The sequence below is a fragment of the Myotis myotis genome, unplaced genomic scaffold, assembly GCF_014108235.1.
Source record: "Myotis myotis isolate mMyoMyo1 unplaced genomic scaffold, mMyoMyo1.p scaffold_m19_p_8, whole genome shotgun sequence".
Taxonomy (NCBI): domain Eukaryota; kingdom Metazoa; phylum Chordata; class Mammalia; order Chiroptera; family Vespertilionidae; genus Myotis; species Myotis myotis.
This window is the reverse complement of record NW_023416390.1, coordinates 85,520,569-85,546,516: the sequence shown is the minus strand read 5'-3', so window position 1 is coordinate 85,546,516 and position 25,948 is coordinate 85,520,569. Positions and strand designations below refer to the sequence as shown.

At 44.6% G+C, this 25,948-nt stretch overlaps 1 protein-coding gene across 6 annotated transcripts in view; it reads right to left on the bottom strand.

Annotated features, from left to right (window-relative positions):
* EPB41L5 (erythrocyte membrane protein band 4.1 like 5) overlaps positions 1–6,660 on the bottom strand; it is a 175,299-nt gene extending 168,639 nt beyond the window's left edge. For 3 of the 6 annotated variants that reach the window (XM_036318955.1, XM_036318959.1, XM_036318958.1), the window contains exon 1: positions 6,220–6,269. The gene's annotated coding sequence lies outside the window, so the exon portion shown is untranslated. Of the gene's footprint in view, positions 1–6,219; positions 6,274–6,500 lie in introns of those variants that run through there. The other 3 variants (XM_036318960.1, XM_036318956.1, XM_036318957.1) reach the window with 3 other exon arrangements.
* Between the last annotated feature and the right edge of the window lie 19,288 nt (positions 6,661–25,948).

Genomic DNA, 25,948 nt, shown 5'->3' with positions numbered 1-25,948 from the left:
CTTGTCATTTGTACATTCATCTGCTTAATCCTAAGGAAATAACTAAAATTTTAGATAGCTTTCAAGTTTACTAAGCATCCATAAAAAACCTCTGGCTCCAGTCTCTCTCTCCAGGTGTGTTTTTCAGGCACTGCTCCTTTTGCACCTTGCTATCCAGTCTCATTTCAGCTGCCTATGAAAGGTCATACTTGTTATCCCAGACTTCTGTCAGAGAATCGCTCCTTATTCCTATTAACTCAGCAACTCTACCTACATCTCCCCCAAGAAACAGTTAGTTCTAAACCCTGAAAATATTTTACTGCTTCACTAATCAGATTTTAATTATTCACCTGTTTGTCTCTTTTACTGTAAACTACTTGATGAAATAATTCGTACTTTGAATAGTGAGCCACCTGGCACATTTCATTATTAAGTACAACAAATATTTAGTAAACTAGAGGCCAGGTGCATGAAATTTGTGCAGGGGAGGGGGGGGGAGTCCCTCAACCTGGCCTGTGCCCTCTCACAGTCCAGGACCCCTCGGGGGATATCCGCCTGCTGGGAGGATAGGGCCTAAGCTGGCACGCAGACATCTCTCTCACACTCAGGGCTCTAGCAGTCCAGGACCCCTTGCTCCTTACCGCCCGCCTGCCATGGAGGAGGGAGAGGATCCCACCACCACTGCTGCACTTGCCAGCCATGAGCCCGGCTTCTGGCTGAGTGGGGGGAGGGGGGAGGGGAGTGCCACTCAACCAGAAACCGGGCTCACTGCTCCTTAGAACTGGCCCCGCCCTCCACCCACTGGTGGGGGAGGAGGGGAGATCTGGGACCAGGCTGGCTGGGGAAGGGGCCGTGGGAGGTTGAGGAGCCCCGGTCATGCCCCATCCCGTCTCTGTGGAGGCTCTGGGACCGCACCGCCCCCTCTTCCACTGCCTCTGCGGAAGGGGCAGCACCAGGATGGGACCCACACTGCGGACCTCTCCTGCTGCCTCTGTGGAAGGGGGGGCACCAGGACCACCATGGCTGGCCTGGCAGAGCAGGCTCGCTGACCCTGCCCCCCGCCCATTGGTTATCCAGAAGGTCGTTCTGCCGTCTGGTCTAATAAGCATATTAGCTCTTTATCACCCATACTAATAAAAGGGTAATATGCAAATTAACCATCACTCCACAACAAAGATGGTGGCGCCGGATGGAGCCACAGAGCCGGCCGGAGCGGGTGGGATGTTTGGCTTCCTTCGTTGCCCTAGCTACAAAGGAAGCCAAGTCTCCTGCAAGCCTCGGCCGGCCCGCCAAGGGCAGGCCTCTTGGCGGCGGCCACGGAGCAGGCTGGAGCGGGCGGAAGGCGGCTCCGGCCTGGAGCCAAGGTGGAAAGCGGCGGCCAGAGCGAAGGCCCGGGTCCTAGATGCCAGAGGGAAGCCAGTGCCAGCAGCCAGAGAAAGGAAGGCCTATTCTTGCACAAATCTTCATGCATCGGGCCTCTAGTATAGAATAATCTTACTTAGTCCTCAGAAAAACTCCCTGAAGTACTATCTTATTTGCATGAGTAAACTCAGGGTCAGAGAAATTAAACCATTGGCCAAGTCCATTATTTTTAAAAAAATATATTTTATTGAATTTTTACAGAGAGGAAGGGAGAGGGAGAGTTAGAAACATCAATGAGAGAGAAACATCAATCAGCTGCCTCCTGCACAGCCCACACTGGGGATCCAGCCCCCAAACTGGGCATGTGCCCTGACCAGGAATCGAACTGTGACCTCCTGGTTCATACATCGAAGCTCAACCACTGAGGCACACCAGCCAGGCGGCCAAGACCATTATGTAGTAAATAATGAAGACAGGGCTCAAACCCTGATTTTCTGACTCCAAATCTTGGTCTCTCTTTCTACTACATCACAGCATCATTCATGTAAAACACTCACTTTAGAAATAAATTATCAAAGAGCACAGGGAAAGAAAGAAAGAAGAAAGAAAGAAAGAAAGAAAGAAAGAAAGAAAGAAAGGAAGGAAGGAAGGAAGGAAGGAAGGAAGGAAGGAAGGAAGGAAGGAAGAAGGAGGGAGGGAGGGAGGGAGGGAGGGAGAAGGAGGGAGGGAGGGAAGGAGGGAGGGAGGGAGGGAGGGAGGGAGGAAGGGGTGAATGAAAATGTAAACAAAGCATATGGGATGAATGTATTTTTCAAAAATATTAATTCAGCATTTTCAACAAATAGCAAGGGGGAAATAAAGAGATGCAAAGGTACGGTTTAAAAGAGACTTAAAATACATATCAAATAATCACAATGTGTGGACCTATTTTAGATCCTAATTAAAATAATCTTTTTTTTTTAGTTGTCTGATGTTATCATTGGGGAAAGCTAGGTGAAATGTATATGGGAACTCTGTACTATTGTTTTAACTTCTACCAGTGTTTCTCAACCTTCCTAATGCCGCGACCCTTTAATACAGTTCCTCATGTTATGGTGACCCCCAACCATAAAATTATTTTCGTTGCTACTTCATAACTGTAATTTTGCTACTGTTATGAATCGTAATGTAAATATCTGATATGCAGGATGTATTTTCATTGTTCGCGATCCCCAGGTTGAGAGCCGCTGTAACACAGTCTAAAATTATTCCAAAATAAAATAATTTTAAGACACATTTGTTGTTTTATATATACATATACATATAAAATTAACAAATCTTGCATAACCAGTTGCTGCTTTAAACTAGATGCATTTGTAAACATAAATATAAAATATGAACTATTAACATAAACACCAACATAGTAAAAATAATTCAATAGCTATAAATTGAGGATTATATCCTCCTTTTACAAGTAGGCATACTCCTATGTAATTATGTAAATTGGCAAAGCCATGACAGTTGTCATTTGAACTTCCCAAGGATATAAATCATATACACACACATTTGAACACTGACTGGATTGTTTATGATAGATAACTAAAGAATTACTGGTCCTAGCTGGTTTGGCTCAGTGGATAGAACGTCCGCCTGCAGACTGAAGGGTCCCAGGTTCGATTCTGGTCAAGGGCACATGCCCAGGTTGCGGGCTCGATCCCCAGTGTGGGGCATGCAGGAGGCAGCCAATCAATGATTCTCTCTTATCATTGATGTTCCTATCTCTCTCTCCCTCTTCCTTTCTGAAATCAATAAAACACATTTTTTAAAAAGAATCACTGCCATTTTTATTTTTAGATAAAATAGTAGTATTAAAAATGTTTTAAAAAGTCCTTATCTGTTTTTTTTAACCTCCAAAAATGTGTCCTCTTTTATGTTAATGAGAATACTATACACAACAAAGATATAACTTAAACACCGTGCTTTGATTTGGGTTCAGGTATTAAATTTTTAATTACAAAAATGTTATTTCAAAGTTATACTCTCATCAGGAAAATGTGAAAAGATACATTTTCTGTGCTTTTTATAAATTTTTTAGAATAACTTGAATGGTTATATTTAAGGGTCCTTATCTCTTCAAGATACATATTGATATTTTTATAGAAGGCATTATATGAGGTCTAGTATTTGCATTAAAATAATATAAGGAAGTGGGACTAGAGATTAAACAAACTGGCCAGATAACTGGCCAATAACTGTTGAAGCTGGATAATGGGTACATGTGGTTTATTATACTTTTCTGACTACTTTGGTATATGTTGAACTTTTCCATAAAGTTTTTTAAGGAAAAGAATATCAAAATGTACTACACCTTTGAGGTTTCTAGAAAGCAAGTGAATTATAAAACAAGTTTTGTGACTTTCACTTCTACACCTTCAAAATAGACTCACTATACAGAATTAACCGGCTAAGAAAAAACCCAGCTTCTTCCCGATTTAGAATTTCAATAACTATGTACTTAGAACTATAAAAACCAATTCCACAAGTCAGTTCTTTTTACAAAAACATAAAAGCAACTTACATGAAAATAAATTTCAGATGAACTAAAGATTTAAAGTGAAAGAAATGAATACTAGAAGGAAACAGTACACTAAAAAAAAAAAAAAAAAAAAAAAAAACCAGAAAAAATTTTTGAAAGATTAACATGCAGTTTATTTAAGAATTATCACAAATCATTAAGATAAGCCCAATAGAAAAACAAATGGGGAAGATATGAAGAAACAAGCTCCAAAAAGTGATAGGCAATGAAAATATCCATTAAAATGATGTTCAACCTCAACATTATTAACCAAGAAAATCCAAACTTAAAAAATAAGATACTGTCTGTCATTTAAGAGACTTACAGATGGCCAGTGTGGAAGAGGATATGGGGAAAAAAACACTGTCCTCTTTGGAGGAGGATCAGACAACAAAGTTTTAACGTGCATATCCTTCGCTCAGCAATTCTATTTCTGGTGGGATATCCTCAAGAAATAGTCCCACATGTGCTTCAAGTTGTAGAAACAAGGATTTTTCAGGACATAATTAACTTAAGAAAACTTTAAATATGCCCCTCAACATGCAAGTAGTTAAATTATGGTACATACAATGGCATACAACATAGCTGTTTTTAAAATACAGTTGATCTTAGACACAAAATTTTAAGTGAAAAATGAAATCAAGAGAAAAAGGAATATAGTTTTATCCCACACTGAGGTGGAATACGTACATATATATTTACTTATTATATCTTATAGGCACAAAAGGAATAGAAGGACATGCAAACTGTTAAGTGAAGTTATCTCTGGAGAGGGTCATGTTGGTAGTTAAATTTTCTATCAGAACATAAGATGTCAAGAGTTTTTTCAATTTTGTTAAAAAAATGTCCCCATATTCACGCGTTTCCCACACCCACCTCCCACGTTCTGCATGCTGATTTTTTGCAACCACCAATCTGACCCCTGCTTAGAAGGGTCAATGTCCTTCCTTGCTCCCTGGCCCAGCTCCTCCACTTGGCTGGATCGCTCGTGGCAGCGCACCGCCAGCTGCTGGTTCCGCTCGGTGCCCCTTCCGCTCCGCCCGAGTCTCTCCCCTTCTGCTCCATCTGTTAGGAATGCTCCTTGCCCACCTCTCCCACTCCCCCGCCCGCTCCCACTTCACATGACTAATTTCAGGTTTCTGGCTGAAATGTCTTTTCCTCAGAAAAACATTCCTGACTCCTGATTCCTTTTATGACCCTTAAAGAAACTGTAATTAAACACCCAATTGTTTAAATTACTTGTGTTACTGGGCACGTCCCTCACGAAGATACCAGGACAGGGACCTACTGGGATTCATTCACATCATGGCTGAGCGGGCACTGAGCGGGCACAGCAAGACGCAGAGTAGGCACTCAATAAGGAATGTGTCTGACACAAATCCTACAGGGGAAATTTTGGATGGTAGGTTAAAAAAAAAATACTAATTTTTAATCTGCTGTTTCTAATTTTCTGGCAGTACCCTAACAAGAAGGGTTTCCTTTACAATCATAAAAATACAAATTGCCTGTGCTACCTAAATTAAGTGTTTATGCCGATGTAAAACTCAAAAGTTTGTGTGTACTTTCATACATGGCTGGTGGCCACAATCTTTGGTAAGCAATTGCTTTTAATAAAGCAATATACCAATACGCAGCAAGTGCCGTAAACACAGGACTATCTTCTGTCCCGGTAATCTCAACATACTTTCCTGTAAGAGGATTTTTATTTGTAAGGGAATAATTCAACACAAGGCATACTGTACATATCGTTTTAAATGACGTTTACCTAGAGAAAAGCGGTAAAGCCCTGAAAACTAGTTTATATGCACAAATAACCCACTATGTTAGGCCGAGTTCAACGACATGTTAGTTGTGTTAGAAACCGAGTTATGCTTTTGATATTCGTTTAAAATGCCCCAAGAGACGTGGGTCTCTGGAATTCCTGAGACGCGGTAAACGTGGAGACAGTGACCAATACAATTCGCATTTACAGCCGAAGGACCGCCATTCGCCCGCCCCGACCGGGGAGGGTCCTTCGGAATCGTCGTCCGGGCCACACCTGCTTTCACGACCCCCGGGACCTAAGTTCCAGCCAAACGAGAATGAGCGCCCAGATGCCCCGGTTTGTCGTGGGACCGTGACGAGCTCCCGGCGCGCCAACCGCGGACCTGCCCCACCCACCTCGCCAGCTGGACGGCAAGCCACCCCCTCGCAGGTGCCGGACAGCGCGGCCTCCCTCCGCGCCCGGACCCGGTCCCCTCCGCTCCGCGCCCGGACCCCGCTCCCCTCCCCTCCGCGCCCGCGACCCCCGCCCGCCACTCGGGGCGGCCAGGCGGCCGGCGCACCTTCACCCGCTTCGCCCCCGGTGCCCCGATCCAGCCGCGCCGCACGGGTCGCCCGAAACTCGGCGGCCCTGCCCATTGGCCGCCGCCGCCCCTCCCCTCCCGGCGGGTTTAATGTGTAGCCGGCCAGGCCGGGAGGCTCTGGGCGACACACGGTCCCGGCGAGAGGCCGCAGCCCCGGTCGCGAGCGCAGAGGAGCCCCCGAGCGAACGAGGACGGGCCCGAGCTGAGGGGTGCGGGGCGTGGGACGAGCCGGGGCGGCGGGGCCTGGGCCTCGCGCTTACCTGGGGGAGGACGGCGCAGCGGCGACCAAGCGAGGCTGAGGTGGGGGAGGCCCCTCGGGAGATGCCAAGCAATGGCGGCCCGCGGCGCGAGCCCACAAGACCCAGATCCCCGGGAGACCCCGCTGCCCGCCGGCCCGCCCCTTAAAGTCCCCTGAAGCTCCGCCCTCGGGGGCGGAGCGGGCGCACCGATCTTAAAGGGGCAATGACACCGCCCCGGAAATTGCCCGGCCGGTGAGAGTCCGGTTAAAGGGGCGATGCCCGGTTCTCCCGGCATAGACCTGCTCTGTGGTCGGGGACCATCAGGCCTCCGCCCTCGGGGTGCGGACCCCCAGCCACCCTCAAGATTACCCCTATCACAAAGGCAGCTTCCCGGTGCTGCTAATTAGTTCAAGAAATTCACTTACCAAATATTTACAGCCTTGTTGTTAAAGGAATATGTACAATCGACATGCTAATCTATTAACAGGCTAATATGTTAAGTGTCCGACCATCCCGGTAATGACGTCAGGTAGCCACACCTGGCTTCCTCTCCTAGCCCCGACCAGCCTCAGGTGCAAACATTTCACACTCTAACAAGCGTCTGTGAGGGCTTGCCCCTGCCTCACCTCATTTGACCCTCACAGAAGTCCTGGAGGAGATAGATAGGAGACTCGATAGAAACCTATTTTCTTTTCATTAGCTGGAAAACGGAGATTAAGAGAGCTTAGAAACTTGACCCGACTGAAAAGAAGTAAGAAATGGTGGACCTTGAAAATGTCTTCAGGTTTTCTCACTGCACAGAATATAGTCAATCACTGCCGCAGTTAAATAGTTCACCCTTCGTTCTCCCTGCGTGATCTACAATAAGAATGAAACGGAATTTTGGGACTGGAACACACGGTATTCCCCTGGGTAGACTGGTTCCCCGGCTCTTTTTCCCTGGAAAACGAAGAATGAATCCACGGGCAGAAGGTGGTATACCAAAGGTAGAAATTTATTGAAGAACAAGTATAGGTTCCCATGTGGGGAGGGAGAAAGGGTCCCACAGAACAGACTCCCACGTGGGCAGGGGGAACAATCCCATTCAGTTCCTTTTCCCTATCCTATCTAATAAAAGAGAAACATGGTAATTAGCCGTAACTTCGCTACCCTTCCCATTGGCTAATCAGGGCGATATGCAAATTAACTGCCAACCAAGATGGTGGCCAGCAGCCAGGTAACTGACACGAACGGGAGGCTTGCTTGCTCCAGTGATGGAGGAAGCCAAGGTTCCCCGCCTGCCGCTGCTGGACTCTGAGCTGCTCTCTAAGAAACATTGTTACAAATATAGAAGCTAAACAAAACCACAGAAACCTGTTTTCAGTCAGCCGGGATCTCAGAGCTGGAGTTGCAACAAAGTTTCAAATACAGAAGGTAAACAAAGCCAGAAACCTGCTTTCAGCAGCCAAGGTCTCAGAGCTGGAGCCGGCTCTCAGCTCCAGTGACAGCCATAGAAGATAAATAAATCCCAGAATAAAATAAAATAAAAGGAAAAAAGGAGAGGTTGGGAGCTTCAGTCACCTGCCAGGCTGAAAATGGCCCTCAGCCCCTCACCCAGGCTGGCCAGGCACCCCAGTGGGGACCCCCACCCTGAAGGGGGTGTGACCAGCTGCAAACAGCCATCATCCCCTCACCCAGCCTGGCCAGGCACCCCAGTGGGGACCCCCACCCTGATCCAGGACACCCTTCAGGGCAAACCAGCCAGCCCCCACCCGTGCACCAGGCCTCTATCCTATATAGTAAAAGGGTAATATGCCTCCCAGCACCGGGATCAGCAGAGCAGCATTGCCTCCTGGCCCCTGAAGCAGTGTGACAGGGGGCAGCGCCCAAACCCCCTGATTGCCCTGCGGCTCTGTATGTGACAGGGGGCGGGGCCACAACCTCCCTATCCACCCTGCTCTGTTCATGACAGGGGAAGGCGCCCCAACCCCCTGATCGGCCCTGCTCTGTGCCTGATAGGGGGGAGCTTCCCAACCCCCTGATAGGCCCTGCTCTGTGTGTGACAGGGTGCGGCGCCCCAACCCCCCCATGGGTCCTGCTCTGTGTGTGACGGGGTGGAGCCACAACCTCCCCATTGGCCCTGCCCTGAGTGTGACAGGGGGGAGTGCCCCAACCCCCTGATTGGCCCTGCTCTGTGGGTGACAGGGGGCAAAGCCCCAACCTCCCCATCGACCCTGCCTTGAGTGTGACAGGCGGCAGCACCCCAACCCCCCAATCGGCCCTACCCTGAGCGTGACTGAGGTTGGCATCACAACCTCCTGATTGGCCCTGCTCTGTGCATGACGGGGGGAGCTCCCCAACCCCCTGATCAGCCCTGCTCTGTGCGTGACAGGGGGCAGCGCCCCAACCCCCTGATCGGCCGGCTCTGTATGTGACAGGGGTGGCACCACAACCCCCTGATTCACCCTGCTCTGTGCATGACAGGGGGTGGCACCACAACCTCCCCATCGACCCTGCCTTGAGTGTGACAGGGGGCTGCGCCCCAACCCCCCAATCGGCCCTACCCTGAGCATGACTGAGGGTGGCATCGCAACCTCCTGATCCACCCTGTTCTGTGCATGACAGGGGGCGGCGCCCCAACTCCCCAATCGGCCCTGCTCTCAGCCCGACCAGGAGCTGCGGGACAGGCACCTAGGGATTGGGCCTGCCCTTTGCCACCTGGGAGTGGGCCTAAGCCAGTAGGTCGTTATCTCCCGAGGGGTCCCAGACTGTGAGAGAGCACAAGTGGGGCTGAGGGACACACACCCCCTGCCAGTGCACAAATTTTTGTGCACCGGGCCTCTAGTCCTATATAATAAAAGGGTAATATGCAAATTGTCCCCTTGACCAGGAGTTTGACCAGGGGGCGGGGCCGGCCCACCAACTGCCCACAGCCCCTCCCCCTGGCCACCCAGCCCAATTGGCCGCATCAGGGCAGGCTGGCCGGACCCCAGCTGCTCACAAATTTGTGCACCAGGCCTCTAGTGGCTTATAAAGGCCCCAGATCTTTGTGCCTTGAAATCCCTCTGATTGGTCACTATTCCCTTGGACTGGTTACTATGGTAACTCCTGAGCTCAAAGGTTGAACCTCTTTCCTTATTGTTTTCCTATTCCTTTTGGGCTTTCCTCTCCTTTCAGATGAGGAGCTTCCTTCCCTTTATTTTGTAAATATAGACCTTTTCCTGTTCCCTGCTCCCTCATTCTATGGAAATGTACCTGTTGCAGCTTTTCAGCTCTTCTATTCTATGGAAATATACCTTCTGCTGCTCTGTAGCCTATGCTTCTTCCATGGTCCCCTTAATTTCTAAAATTTCCTAAACCTGTCTTTTTCACTCCTAAAAATTCCCTTTCAATAATGTATTTTGTGTTGATAGTTACTGCTGTGTTGCTGACAATTACCTGAAAGAGAAGTTCGGGTGCTTCACTGGGCTGGAAAAAGTTTAGCTACATCAGAAAGCAGGTCTAATTAAGCAAATTTGTTCTATATCTATAAAAGGCTAAGTTTACTCGCACATGCACGATACATATAAAGCTCTCGCTGGCGCCAATTGCACACAAGTATTTCTATCTGTCATTGTCGATTGTGAATTTGGTTGTTTTTGTTGACATTCTGAAGCTGAAAGAAAGTGGTAGCGTCTCATGGAAGTAACAATGGCAATTAAATATGATCGTAATAGTGATAGGGTAGATATAATTCTCCCTGTGTAACGGAAGTTGCCCTCATATTCATAAACGAAGATGGAGGACCTCCTTTTGAAAGGGACTTGCTCATTCTTTGTAAACCAGGTCCCAGTAATCCGAATGCCACTAAAATGAAGCAAATCAGTATCCAGTTTCCTACATTAGATTCAATGATATATCCTATTTTTTTCCCACGTGGTGGAAAAGGCTGGGGAACGGATATTGCTTTAAGACTCAGAGACGACAGTATAATCGACAATTATACTAGATTCAACAGATGATGCCGAAAAGGAAAATTTTCCCATCAAATTTCTTAAAAGTATTACTTCTTCGAGAATGCCATGTCATAAATTAGAATTGAAAGTAGGTGCAATCATGATACTACTGAGAAATCTTAATAGTAAATGGGGTCTTTGTAATGGTACTAGATTTATTATCAAAAGATTGTGACTTGGGAGAACCAAGATGGCGGCATAAGGTACAGACCTGTGCGTGCTGCCTCCCACAACAACATCGAGACTACCAACTATAAAAGAAACAGTTGTCATTCAGAACCATGGGAAAGCTGGCCCAGTGGAAGCTCTACAACTGGAAGGAAAGAAAGAAGAGCATTGAGACTGAATAGGTTGTGCAGAGGCTCCAAGAACGGAGGTACGGAGTCGCACGCCAAGCTGGCTGCAACTGGCTGCGCGGTTTTTTTCAAACAGAAGGGAATGCAGACTCTCAAATCCACTGAGCATGTTTGGGGTGGGATCCTGAGGTCCCAGAACCCTACGGGGAGAAGCAGGAAGGCCTTGCAACAGGCCGGAGAGCGAGAGTGGCTGTCTCGCGGAGCTGCTCGCCAGCACTCGGGGATGCGAGTCACTGAGTTGCGGAGAGGCAAGTAGATGCGAAGACGCCATTGCCCTTGGCCCTGCCCTGGTGATTCCCGGGGACCGCGCCCTACTCAAATTACATCCCCACCCAAGCTGTGCTAGTGACACAAAGAGAACCACCGACGCTTTTGCAGCCTAGCCCAGCAGAATGCAGATTTCAACTCCTCGCATACATAAGGGACACAATAAAGAAGCAGAATCAGGTTTGGAGGAAACTGGAGCCGGGCATGGCTGAGCCGGCAATGTGGAACCGCTGTACCAGCAAACGCACAGGCAGGCCCACCAGATCCAGTCTCACATGGGACACTGGTAGATGGCAGACAGGCAGTCTGTGCACTTGGTAGACAACGAAATCCAAGCAAGCATACCAGATATTCAGCCACCAGGAACACCTGGAGATTTTGTCCATCAAGGAGCCGCCCGACAAAGGACAGAATGCCAAACTTCGTGTTGCTGAGATGGCCCCCGTGAGGCCGAGGCAGCCCCTGTAGGGCCGAGGCGGCCCTTGAGAGGCTGGAACAGCCCCAATGAGGCTGAGGCGGCCCCGGTGAGGCTGGGACGGCCCTGGTGGGGGTGGGACAGTCTTGATGAGGCTGAGACGGCCCCGGTGAGGTTGAATCGGCCCCGGTGAAGTCAAGATGGCACCAGTGAGGTTGAATCGGCCCCGGTGAGGTTGAAACGGCCCCTGTGAGGTCGAGACAGCCCCTGTGAGGTTGAGACGGCCCCGGTGAGGCTGGGACGGCCCCGGTGAGGCTGAGACGGCCCCGGTGAGGTCAAAATGGCCCCAGTGAGGTTGAAACAGCCCCAGTGTGTTTGAATCGGCCCCAGTGAAGTTGAAACGGCCCTGGTGAGGTTGAGACGGCCCCGGTGAGTTCAAGACAGCTCTGGTGGTTGAATCGGACCCGGTGAGGTTGAATCGGACCCAGTGAGGCTGAAACAGCCCCGGTGAGGCTGAAACGGCCCCGGTGAGGCTGAATAGGCCCCGGTGATGTTTAGACGGCCCCGATAAGGTTGAGACGGCCCCGGTGGGGTTGAAACTGCCCCGATGAGGTTGAAACGGCCCCTGTGAGGTTGAGGCGGCCCCCATGAGGCTGGGACGGCCCCTGTGAGGCAGAGATGGCCCCTGTGAGACTGAGATAGCCGCTGGGAAGCTGAGAAAAATACCACATGAACTCACTCATTTATGGATAATAAGAAACATTATAGACTGATGAAGAAAAATGGGTACAGAGGCAGAGCAGCATTGAGCAGAATGTCAAACTACAGTGGGAACCATGGGGAGGGTTGGGAGGAGTAGGAGATCAACCAAAGGACTTATATGCATGCATATGAGAATAACTAATGGACACAAGACACCGTGGTGTGGGGGAAGCCGGGGGAATGTCAAGGGGGAGAAAAAAGGAGACATGTGTAATACTCTTTGTAATACTTTAAGAAATAAAAAAAAAAAGATTGTGGCTTAACATAATCGAAGCTGAACTATTAACAGAATCTGCGGAGTAGAGGTTGTTCTGATTCCAAGAATTGATTTGTCCCTGTCTGACACTGGCCTCAGTGTTAGAATAAGTTTAATCAACTTATCAGTCATTGTTTTTATCAATGTTGTTTTTATATCATGTTTTTGTTGTTTCTAGATCATGTGTTGTTGTTATATCATGTTGTTATTGTTTATTTATTAATCAATTTATATATTATTATCATATACATTATACTAATTTTATTTCATCTCTGATACTTCTATTATAGAGAAAGGGTGGATAGTGATATTAAAATATTTCTTCTAATTAATTTCCTTTCGATGTGTACAAATTTGTGCAGCAGGCCACTAGTTCCTAATAATTTATCACCTTCCAAAATCCTCTCTCCCAGACATTAAATATCCTCTGTAACATCCCTGTTTTGTGGTACACTAGTCCTCTAATTGACTCCCACCAGAGAAAGAGAAGTCTCTCTCCTTGAACACAGCTGAATTAAGTAAAAATGAATTTGGCTGCAAGTAATAGGGAAACAATTAACAGTACTTAGCCCAGTGGTTCTCAACCTTGGCTGCACATTAGAATCATCAGGGAATCTTTTTTTTTTTTTAAATATATTTTATTGATTTTTTACAGAGAGGAAGGGAGAGAGATAGAGAGTTAGAAACATCGATGAGCTGCCTCCTGCACATCTCCCACTGGGGATATGCCCGCAACCCAGGTACATGCCCTTGACCGGAATCGAACCTGGGACCCTTCAGTCCGCAGGCCGACGCTCTATCCACTGAGCCAAACCGGTTTCGGCCAGGGAATCTTTTTAAAATCCTGATTTCTGGGCCTCATCCTCCGGAAATTCTGTTTCTTTGTTATGGGGTGAGGCCACAACATTAGTAACAAAGAAACAGAATTTCCGGAGGATGAGGCCCAGAAATCAGGATTTTAAAAAGATTCCCAGGTGATTTTAATGTGCAGCCAAGGTTGAGAACCACTGACTTAGCCAAATAAGGAGTTTATTCTTCTCACATAAGTAATCTAGAGGCAGGCAGGTGCCTTGTACTGGTTCAGCTCCTCAACAATGCTGAAAGAATCCCAAACGCTTACTCTCTCAGTTCTCCATCCTTGGCATGTTGAGTCTGGTTTTCCTGCTTCCAGCCTCTGACCACAGGAGGGCTGCCGTAGCTCCAGCTCTCCTATCTGAGTTTCAGAAATGAAAGGAAAAGGGGAAAAGATCTTCTCTTCCTGAAGCTTTGTCTTTTAGTTCAGGAAATAATTGAGGACTTTTGTCCCACTTGAGCAAAAATCTTCTCCTCGTCCTGATTTCCAAGCTCTTTACTTTCTTGGTCAATTTCTCCACACTGGTGGAGTCATTCATGCCAAGGGATTCTGAGCAGAGTGGAGCAGAGGAAATTCAATATGAGTTTCAGTCCTCCTGGAGATTGAAGAAGTCCTGCATTCCAACGTCTCCATTGAAAAGAAAACACCATCAGGGGACGGGGAGAATGGGGGACATTTGTAGTAACAGCAACAATTTTTAAAAGGCAATTAGTGAAAAAAATAAGAAAACACATCAAGAGAGTAGGTATGAAGAATTTATCAGACACTGGATCTAAAAGGGCACCACCTCTTCCAAAAAATGGACACAGATAAAATACAACCATGTGCCGCATAAGAACATTAGGTCAATGATGACTGAAGAAAGACCAAAATGGCAGCATAGAGAAATGCCTGTACTCGCCACCTCCCACAACCACATCAAAATTACAACTAAATACAGAACAAACATCATTCAGAATCACCTGAAATCTGGCTAAATGGAAGTCTTGCAACCAGAGATGTAAAGAAGAAACACATTGAGACTAGTAGGAGGGGCAGAGGCGTAGAACGGGCTGGTCTGACACCCATGTGTGCCGTTTTTGTTTTGTTTTTTAATCTGGAGGGAGATTGCCTCCAGGGAGGCCCCCGTGAGGAGCAAGGGGTCCCAGCCCCACACCAGACCCCCCAGTGCAGGGTTCCAGAGCTGGGAAGAGAGGTCCCCACAACTATTGCTGTAAAAAATAGTGGGAATTGTGGCTGAGTGATATGAAGGCTGCTGGAGACCCAGGTGTTGCGTTTAAAGGGCAAGCACATAAACTTACTCAGACTGGCAGCATCAGGCAGCTTTGGGGGTCCCAGACACATACGGGGAGAAACTGGATTGTCTGGCACTGGGGCAGTAACTTGGGAGTGGCTTTCTCCCAGATGGGGGTGCTCAAAAGAGTCATAGTTCCTGTGCTAGGACCTCCCCCATCACAGAGCTGACTGACAGCCATATCTGAGTCTCCATCAGTCTATTCCACCTTGGGGATTCTTTAAGACCCCGCCCCATCCAATTTGTAGCCACAACCAAGCTTTTTGCACCAGCTTTTCCTTATGAATGGCCTGTCTTTGCTCATGCTTCAGACTTTGCTAAAATAGCTCAAATAAGCTGCAACTGGTGACCTATCAATAAAAGGCCCAAGATGGGGCACTAGCACCAGCATGCCTCGCCTCACAGCTGGGCCTTGTCTGGGCACCTCCAAGCCCAATATAAATAGCAAATAGCAGCTGTCTGCAGATCCCTCAAAAGCTCCTGCTGGGTGGCCCCAGGCAGTGGCTGACATTCCACCTCCCTGGAGGCCCTATAGCCAGTGCATCCAGTGGACAGTTTCAGACCATACCTGATTATAACTCTACACATCTACAATTGACAAACTTAAAAGACAGATTCAGTGAACACGAAAGCCCCACTGAAGCAAGCTGTGCTCCAGAGGGGGTGTCTCCTGCACAGCAGCTCTCCCACTGTGGTCACAGCTGGTCCTCATAGCCAATTGGCCTGAACAACAACTCCTCCCAGTGACTCCAACAGCAATCAAGGATCAACTATAAGGCTGTGTACACAGCCCACATAGGGATGCACCTAGAGTACCTAGCTCAGGTGACTGGAGAGGCTGAGCCACTGGGCCCTACAGGACATCTACTACACAAGGCCACTCTACCAATTCCAGGAGGCATAGCAGCGCTACCTAATATACAGAAACAAACACAGGGAACCAGCCAAAATTCGGAGACAAAGAAATATGTCACAAATGAAAGAAATGGAAGCAAGTAAATTAATGAATACAGAGTTCAAAACCATGGATATAAGCTTACTCAAGGATCTTCATGAGACTTTTAAGAATCTTAATGAGAATGTTAAAGACATGAAAAAGGGCCAGTTAAGTATACACTAACTGAAATAAAGAATAATTTACAGGGATTCAACAGTAGATTAGAAGATTCCAAGAATCAAATCAATGATTTGGAATATGAGGAAGCAAAAAATACCCAATCAGAAGAGCAAAAAGAAAAAATATAGAAAAATATGAAGATAGTGTAAGGAGCCTCTGGGACTACTTCAAGCATACCAACATTTGCATTATGGGGGTGCCAGAAGGAGAAGAGAGAGAGCAAGGTATTAAAAACCTATTTGAAGAAATAATGACAGAAAACTTCCCCTACCTGGTGAAAGAAATAGACTTACAAGTTCAGGAAGCACCGAGAGTCCCAAACAAGAGAAACCCAAAGAGGCCTACACCAAGACACATCATAATTAAAATGCCAAGTGTTAAAGACAAAGAGAGAATCTTAAAAGCAGCATGAGAAAAGCAGTTACTTACCAACAAGAAAGCGCCCATACAACTGTCAGCTGATATCTCAACAGAAACTTTGCAGGCCAGAAGGGAGTGGCAAGAAATATTCAAAGTGATGAATAGCAAAGACCTACAACCAAGATTACTCTGCCCAGCAAAGCTATCATTTAAAGTTGAAGGTCAGATAACACACAGACAAGAAAAAGCTAAAGTACTTCATCAGTAAACCAGTATTACATGAAATGTTGAAGGGTCTTGTTTAAGGAAGGGAGAAGAAGAAGAAGAAGAAGAAGAAGAAGAAGAAGAAGAAGAAGAAGAAGGAGGAGGAGGAGGAGGAGGAGGAGGAGGAGGAGGAGGAGGAGGAGGAGGAGGAGGAGGAGAGGGAGGGAGAGGAGGAGGAAGAGAAGAAGAAGAAAAGAAGAAGAAGGAGAAGAAGAAAATGGCAATAAATACATAGCACTTTAAGGGAGAGATTGAAAATGATACATTCGTAGTAGAGGACTTTACCACCCCTCTGACTTCACTGGATAGATCTTCCAGACAAAAAAATTAACAAGGAAACAGTGACTCTGAAGGACACACTGGACCAGATGAATTTAATTGACATTTATAGAACATTTCACCTCAACGCAGAATATACATTCTCCTCAAGTGCACATGAGTCATTCACAAAGATAGACCACATGTTAAAACACAAAACAAGTCTCTACAAGTTCAAGAAGATTGAAATCATATCAAGCATCTCCTCAGATCACAGTGGAATGAAATTAGCAATCAACTACAGTAAAAACACTCAAAAACATTCAAACTCATGGAAGCTAAATAGCATGTTATTAAGCAATGAATGGTTACCAACGAGATCAAGAAAGAAATAAAAAACTTCCTGGGAATAAATGAAAATAAACACACAACAGCCTAAAATCTCTGGGACACAACAAAATCAGCCCTGAGAGGGAAATTCATAGCACTATAGGCCTACCTCAAAAACAAGAAAAATAAAAAATAAACTATTTAACCCTAAAAGTTAAAGAACTAGAAAGAGAACAAAAAGAAAAGCCCAGAGTAAGTAGAAGGAAGGAAATAATAAAGATTAGAGTAGAAATAAATAACATAGAGACTAAAAAAACAATACAAAAAAAATCAATGAAACCAAGAACTGGTTCTTTGAAGGGATAAACAAGATTGATGAACTGTTAGCCAGCCTCATCAAGAAACAAAGAGAGAGGACCCAAATAAATAAAATCAGAAACAAAAGTGGAGAAGTAACCACTGACACCACAGAAATACAAAGGATTGTAAGACAATATTAAGAACAACTATATGCCAGTAAGCTGGACAATGTGGATGAAATGGACAAATTCCTAGAAAAATACAATCTACCAAAACTGAATCAGGAAGAATCAGAAAACCTGAACAGGCCAATAACAGAAAATAGAAGCAATAATAATAATAATAATAATAATAATAATAATAATAATAATTTAATAATAAAAAACTCCCAGCAAAAAACAGCCTGGGTACAGATGGCTTCCCAGGGGAGTTTTACGAAACATTCAAAGAAGAACTAAAATTTATACTCCTCAAACTATTCCAAAAAATCCAAGAGGAATGAACACTTCCAAGTTCTTTTTGTGAGGCCAGCATTATCCTAATTCCAAAACCAGACAAAGACACTACAAAAAAAGAGAATTTTTTTTTGACCAATATCCCTGATGAACATAGGTGCTAAAATCCTCAACAAAATATTAGCAAATTCGGATCCAGCAATATATTAAAAAGATCATACACCATGACCAAGTGGGATTTATTCCAGGGATGCAAGGCTGGTACAATATTTGCAAATCAATAAACATGATACATTACATAAACAAATTAAAAGACAAAAATCACAGGACATTGGAAAAAAGAGATAGAAGAAGATATAAACAAGTGAAACAATACTTCTTGTTCAGGGATTGGTATACTCAACATCATTAAAATGTCCATACTACCCAGGGCAATCTACAGATTCAATGCAATCCCAACAGCATATTTCAGCATAAAATATCAATAGCATATTTCACAGATCTAGAACTAATACTCCAAAAATGTATATGGAACTAAAAAAAAAACCAACAACTCAAATAGCTGCAGCAATCTTAAGAGGAACAAAATAGGAGGAATCACAATTCCAGATATTAAGTTATACTACAAAGTCACTGTAATCAAAACATCTTGGTACTGGCACAGGAACAGACATATAGGTCAATGGAACAGAACAGAGACCCCAGAAATCGAACAAAGCCGATTATGCTTAATTAATTATGCTTAATTAATATTTGACACAGGAGGCAAGCACATACAGTGGAGTCAAGACAGTTTCTTCAATAAATGGTGTTGGGAAAATTGCACAGATACACACACAAAAAAAATAAAACTAGACCACCAACTTACACCATACACAAGAATAAACTCAAAATGGATCAAAGACTTCAATGTAAGTCATGAAACCATAAAAATCCTAGAAGAAACCATAGGCAGCAAAATCTCAGACATCTCTCATAGCAATTTGTTTACAGATATATCTCCTAGAGCAAATGAAACTATGGAGAAAATAAACAAATGGAACTACATCAAAATACAAAGCTTTTGCACAGCAAAGGAAACCATCAAGACAGTGTGTATAGACAGTCTACAGTCGAGTACAGTAAGTCCTGGCCCTGACATTCACTCACTACTCACTGACTTTCCCAGAGCAACTTCCAGTCCTGCACGCTCCGTTCATGGTAAGTTCCCCGTACAGGTATACCATTTTTTAATCGTTTATACCTTATTTTTACTGTACCTTTTCTATGTTTAGATATGTTTAAATACATAAATACTGTGGTTTTGTTATAATTGCCTACAGTACTCAGTACAGTAACATGCTGTTCAGGCGATAGTCTAGGAGCAGTAGGTTAGACCACGTAGCCTAGGTGTGGAGGAGGCTGTGCCATGTAGGCTTGTGTCAGTGCGCTCTGCTGTTTGCACAACGACAAAATCATGGAAAGTAACCCTATTATTAAGTGATGCATGACTGTAAATTAAAAGATGAAACCAGTCATCGGGAAACACCACTAAGAGCGAGAATTTTATTAGCATACAGAGTCTACATTTAGTTCAGAAGCTGAAATATCTGAAGCAACTTTAAAGTGTGTGAGATGAGGATGATGCTACCTTCCTCACAGGGTAGTCCTAAGCATTACAGAAAATAAGTTATTTGAAAATGGTTTTAAAAGCATACAGTACTCTATATAAGATCATGTAAATTTATGCACCAAGGAACAACATTCCTAGGCCTAATTTCATGGAATTGGATAACTCCCTTTCCCAGCTAAACCTTTCCTGAGCCAGAATCTCATATTTGAAAAGCCACCCTTCCTCTCTTTGCAAGTATTCCTGGGAGGAGTAAGCCCTGAAACAAAAGTATTAGCCACATAGGCTAATTGAAAGACACCTTAAAAGAATAGGGGATGCTAAGCGAAATAAGCCAGTCAGAGAAAGATAAATATCACATGATCTCACTCATTTGTGGAATATAATGAACAACACAAACTGATGAACAAAAACAGAACCAGAGACATAGAAGCATCGAACAGACTGTACAACCTATGAGGGAAGGTAGGGGGTGAGGGGGTAAGAGATCAACCAAAGGACTTGTATGCATGCATATGAGCAAAACCAATGGACACAGACAGTAGGGGGGTGAGGGCTTGTGCTCGGTGGAGGGAGTGGTGGGGGAAAGGTCAATGGGGAGAAAAAGGAGACTCATGTAATACTCTAAACAATAATTTTTTTAAAATATATTTTATTGATTTTCTACAGAGAGGGAGGGAGAGAGATAGAGAGTTAGAAACATCGATGAGAGAGAAACATCGATCAGCTGCCTCCTGCACATCTCCCACCGGGGATATGCCCGCAACCCAGGTACATGCCCTTGACCGGAATCGAACCTGGGACCCTTCAGTCCGCAGGCCGACGCTCTATCTACTGAGCCAAACCGGTTTCGGCATCTAAACAATAAATTTTTAAAAAAAGATTTTTAAAAAGCATGGGGGATGGCTGCCGTAGAGAGATGCAGAGAAGGGACATGAAGGGTGATTTGAAGGTAAGTCACTTCCTTCTCCAAAACACTCAGGCTTCTCCCTATTTCTCAAGACTCAGGGCAAAACACCTAAACATTCATATTCCAGGAATCAATATTTCATGCATCACTCTGTTCAGAGCCCTACAGACCTGGTGGCCTACGCGCCTTCTTTTTGCCGATAGGAAGGCCATTTCAGAAAACCATGGCTGGCTTCAGGCAAGGTCATAATACAAGTATAAGAGAGGCAGAAGTGAAGCATTTGCCATGAGGTTTCCCTAGTGGTGAAACCATCATGAAACCGAGACTCAAGGGAGGAAAAGGAAAGAGCCAAGACTCGGTGCTCTAGAAGTTAATGTGCATCTGAGTCACTTGGAGATCCTGTTAAAAGGCTTAAGTTTGGGGTGGGGCCTGAGAGCTGGCTTTACCCACAAGCTTGAAGTTTGTTGCTACTGCTCACTAGTGAGCTAGGCTTTGAATAAGTCGTCTTCAGATGACTGCCCCACACCTGTGACGACTGTGGGACACCAGGCTTGTGGGGGTATTAGGAGATTACATAGTAGAAAGATCAGTGGTGACCATCCTGCCACTAAGTCACTTGGACAAAGATTCTTCATTCCTGGCATCAATTTGCTCATCTATAAAATGAGGGAATTAGCCCTGGCCAGGTAGCTCAGTTGTTGGAGCATCCGCCCAATACGCCAAGGTTGTGGGTTTGATCCCCAATCAGGACACATACAAGAATCAACCAATGAATGCATCAATAAGTGGAACACAAATTGACATTTCTCTCTCTCTCTCTCTCTCTCTCTCTCTCTCTCTCTCTCTCTCTCTCTTTATAAAATCAATAAAATAAAATAAAATAAGATACTGAAAATGAGGTAATTAGAACAGATGATTCCTGAGATCTCTTTCAGATCTTTTTTTTTGTCTAAACTCTTCCAGTTTTTTTAAAAATTAAATCTTTATTATACAGATTATTACAGTTGTTCCTTTTTTCCCCCCCCATAGCTCCCCTCCACCCGGTTCCCCTCCTACCCTCCGCCCTCACCCCCCTCCACTGTCCTCATCCATAGGTGCATGATTTTTGTCCAGTCTCTTCCCGCATCCCCCACACCCCTTTTCCCCCCAAGAATAGTCAGTCCACTCCCTTTCTATGCCCCTGATTCTATTATAATCACCAGTTTATTCTGATCATCAGATTATTCACTTGATTTTTAGATTCACTTGTTGATAGTTGTGTATTTGTTGTTCATAATTTGTATCTTGACCTTTTTCTTCTTCTTCCTCTTCTTAAAGGATACCTTTCAGCATTTCATATAATACTGGTTTGGTGGTGATGAACCCCTTTAGCTTTTCCTTATCTGTGAAGCTCTTTATCTGACCTTCAATTCTGAATGATAGCTTTGCTGGATAAAGTAATCTTGGTTGTAGGTTCTTGGCATTCATCACTTTGAATATTTCTTGCCACTCCCTTCTGGCCTGCAAAGTTTCTGTTGAGAAATCAGCTGACAGTCGTATGGGTACTCCCTTGTAGGTAACTGACTGTCTTTCTCTTGCTGCTTTTAAGATTCTCTCTTTGTCTTTTGCTCTTGGCATTTTAATGATGATGTATCTTGGTCTATTTCTTTCACCAGGTAGGGGAAGTTTTCTGTCATTATTTCTTCAAATAGGTTTTCAATATATTGCTCTCTCTCTTCTTCTGGCACCCCTATAATTCAGATGTTGGTACACTTGAAGCTGTCCCAGAGGCTCCTTACACTATCTTCATATTTTTGGATTCTTTTTTCATTTTGCTTTTCCAGTTGGGTGTTTTTTGCTTCTTCATATTTCAAATCTTTGACTTGATTCTTGCGATCCTCTCATCTGCTGTTGGGAGTCTGTATAATATTCTTTATTTCAGTCAGTGTATGCTTAATTTCTAGTTGGTCCTTTATCACAACCTCGAGGGTCTCACTAGATTTCTTGAGGGTCTCATTAAGTTTATTGGCGGTTTCTAGAAAATTCTTGAAAAACCTTAAAAGTGTGGTTTTGAACTCTATATCCAGTAGTTTGCTTTCCTCCATTTCTGTCATTGGTGTCCTGTTTCTTTGTCTCGGCATTTTTTATGCTTCGCTGTGTCTATAGAGTGGCTTTCTGTGCTAAGTGTCCTATAGGGCCCAGTGGCTCAGCCTCCCCAATTACCTGAGGTAGACACTCTTGGTGCACCCCCTTGTGTGCTTTGTGCACAGTCTTGTTGTAATTAAGCCTTGATTGTTGTAGGTAACACTGGGAGGGATTGACCTCCAAGCCAATTGGCTGTGAGAATCAACTGTTTCTGCAGTGGGAGAACTTCTGTGCTAGAGACACCCCTCCAGGACAAGACTTGCTTCAGTGGGGCTTTGGTGCTCACTGAGTCTGCCCCCTGAGTGTGTTCTTTATGGATCCGAGGAGCTGCAATCTGGATGGTCCCACTCTGACCACCGGGCACACTGGCTCCTGGATCTCTAAGGAGGTGCTAATCTAGCCTCTGCCTGAGGCTACCCAGCAGAAGCCAGCTGTGAAGCAATGCAAATTGCCCTGGGGCCTTGCGCCAGCTGCAGTTTGTTAAGTAATTTACAGATTGCAAAGGGCCGGGCCTTTCATATGCAAAAGCCTCTGTGCACGGCTCGGGCGGGGTGGGGTCCCAGAGGGTCAACATGGCGGGTGGAGCGAGCAGTTATGGCTGCCCTCAGAGGCCCTGCTTCTCAGTGTCCCAGCTATCGCTGCGAGCTCCTCGGAGAGAAAGCTGCCCTTGAGTTCCCATTTCTCCCGTATGAGTCTGGGTCCCCAGAGACTCGCCCGGAACTGGAGCTCAGAGCTTGAGACTCCCTCCTGATTGAAAAAGACAACCGTGTCCTCAGCCACCAGCCCTCTCCGCATGCACCTCCGCACCTTTGTATTTTACTTCCGCACCGCACCTCCTCTGAGTCTCGGTATGCTCTTCTCTTTCCTTCTAGTTGTAGACTTTCCACTCAGCCAGCCTTCCTGTGGTTCTGGATGATGTCCGTTTTGTCTTTTACTTGTATTTTTGAAGTGGTTGTGCGAGGCAGCAATCTCCGGTGTTTACCTATGCCGCCATTTTGGTTTCTCCTCAGATCTTAATTATAAATGTATTTTCGTTTTTATTCTTTTATAATAGCTTCTACCACTAAACTCCCCAAGGACAAAGATCTCCCTCTGGTTCATCCAACATTTAGCAAGATCCCTGGCACCTGGTTCAAATGTTCAAGGAACATTTGTTAAGTGACTAAGTGAATGAACAGCAAATATGGATCACACCAAACCTACCTAAACTACTTGGTAACATTCAACAAACAGTGAATATTCTATTGTGCTAAGGATTGGAGGTGCTAATTTTCCCTGACTTTTAGAACCTTATATTCTACAAAAAAGATATTTTTAATAATATTAATAGCTAACATTTTAGTCAGTGTTCCAAGCATATTACACTGTTAACTTATTGATTCCAACTACACTAGGAAGTAGATGCTGTGATTATCTCCATTCCAAAGATGTGGAAAATGAGGCTCAGAGAGGTTAATTTGCCCAAGGTCACACATCTAGTACAGGTTGGACTGTATGTGAACACAGGTAGTCTTTCTCCAGAAGTTGTATTATTTTTTGTTTTTATTATTTTTATTTTATTTTACTAATACATATTTTTATTGATTTTAGAGAGAGAGGAAAGGAGAGGGAGAGAGGAAATATCAATGTGAGAAACATCAATTGGCTGCCTCCTGCATACCCCCTATTGGGGATCAAGCCTGCAACCAGGGCATGTGCCCTGATCAGGAATCAAACCAACTGGCGACTTTTTGGTACATGGAATGATGCTCACCCCATGGAGCCAACAGGTGAGGGCATGCAATTTTTTAAAAAAAATTTTTCTACTATAGTTTACGTTTGATATTATTTGTTTAGTTTTAAGTGTACAGCTTAGTGGTTAGACAATCGTGTATTTTACATAGTGTTCCCCCTGTTATTTCCCATACTAACTGAAACTATACATAGTTATTACAATATTATTGACTATATCTCTATGCTGTACTTTACATCCCCATCACTATTTTATAGCTACCAATCTGACCACCCAAAGCCCTCCCCTCTGGCAACCATCAGTCTGTTCTCCATATCTATGAGTCTGTTTCTGCTTAGTTTGGTCATTTATATTGCTCTTTAATTTCCACATAAGAGTGAAATAATATGATATTTGTCTTTCTTTAACTTATTTCACTTAGCATAATACTTTCCATACTGTTGCAAGTGCTAGAATGTCATTCTCTTATATGGCTGAGTAGTATTCCATTATATACATGTTTTTTATGGGCACTTGGGTTGTTCCCAGATCTTGGCTATTGTAAATAATGCTGCAGTGACCAAATTAGTGTTTCTTTAATATATAGTACCCAGAAGTGGAATCACTAGGTCAAAAGGCAGTTCCATTTTTAATTTTTTGAGGAACCTCCATATTGTTTCCCACCAATCTGCCATCCCACCAACAATGCACAAGGGTTTCCTTCTCTTCACATCCTTGCCAACATTTGCTGTTTGTTGATTTATTGATGATAGCCATTCTGATGGGTGTGAGGTGATCTCACTTTGGTTTTAATTTGCATCTCTCTGATAAGTGACAAGCTTCTTTTCATATGCCTAGTGGCCATCTGTATGTCCCCCTTAGAGAACTGTCTATTCAGGTCCTTTGCCCATTTTTCATCGGATTGCTTATTATTTTGGTGTTGACTTTTTTTAAAATATATTTTTATTGATTTTTTACAAAGAGGAAGGGAGAGGGATAGAGAGTTAGAAACATCGATGAGAGAGAAGCATCGATCAGCTGCCTCCTGCACATCCCCAGTAGGTACATGCCCCTGACCGGAATCGAACCTGGGACTCTTCAGTCCCCAGGCCAATGCTCTATCCAGTGAGCCCAACCGGCTAGGGCTGGTGTTGACTTTTATGAGTTGTTTTTTTTTTTTTTTTAATCTTCACCCAAAGGCATTCTTAGTGTGAGAGACAGAGAGACAGAGAGAGGGGGATTGGGTGGAGGAAGAAACATTGATGTCAGAGAAAAATCAATCCGTTGCCTTCTGTACGCTCCCCGATTAGGGATCAAACCCTAAACGCAAGTATGTGCCCTGGCTGGGAATTGAATTGGCAACCTTTCTATGCACAGGTTGACATCCAGAAAACTGAACCACTCAGGCTGGGTGAGTTGTATGAGTTTTTCATAAATTTTGGATATTAACTTCTTATCAGACAGATGTATCATTGGCACATATGTTCTCCCATTCAATGAACTGTCTTTTCATTTTGTTATGGTTTCCTTTGCAGTGCAAAAACTTTTTAGTTTGATGTAGTCCCATTTGTTTATTTTATCTTTTGTTTCCTTCGCCTTCTGAGAAAATATATCAGAAAAAAAATTACTAACAGAAATGTCCAAGATTTTATTGCCTATGTTTTCTTCTAGGAGTTTTATGATTTTGAGTCTTACATTTAAGTCTTTAACCCATTTTGGGTTTATTCTTGCATATGGTGTAAGAAGGTGTTCTAGTTTCATTTTTTGCATGTATCTGTCCAATTTTCCCAACACCTTTTATTGAATAGATTGTCTTTATCCCACTGTATGCTCATGCCTCCTTTGTCAAATATT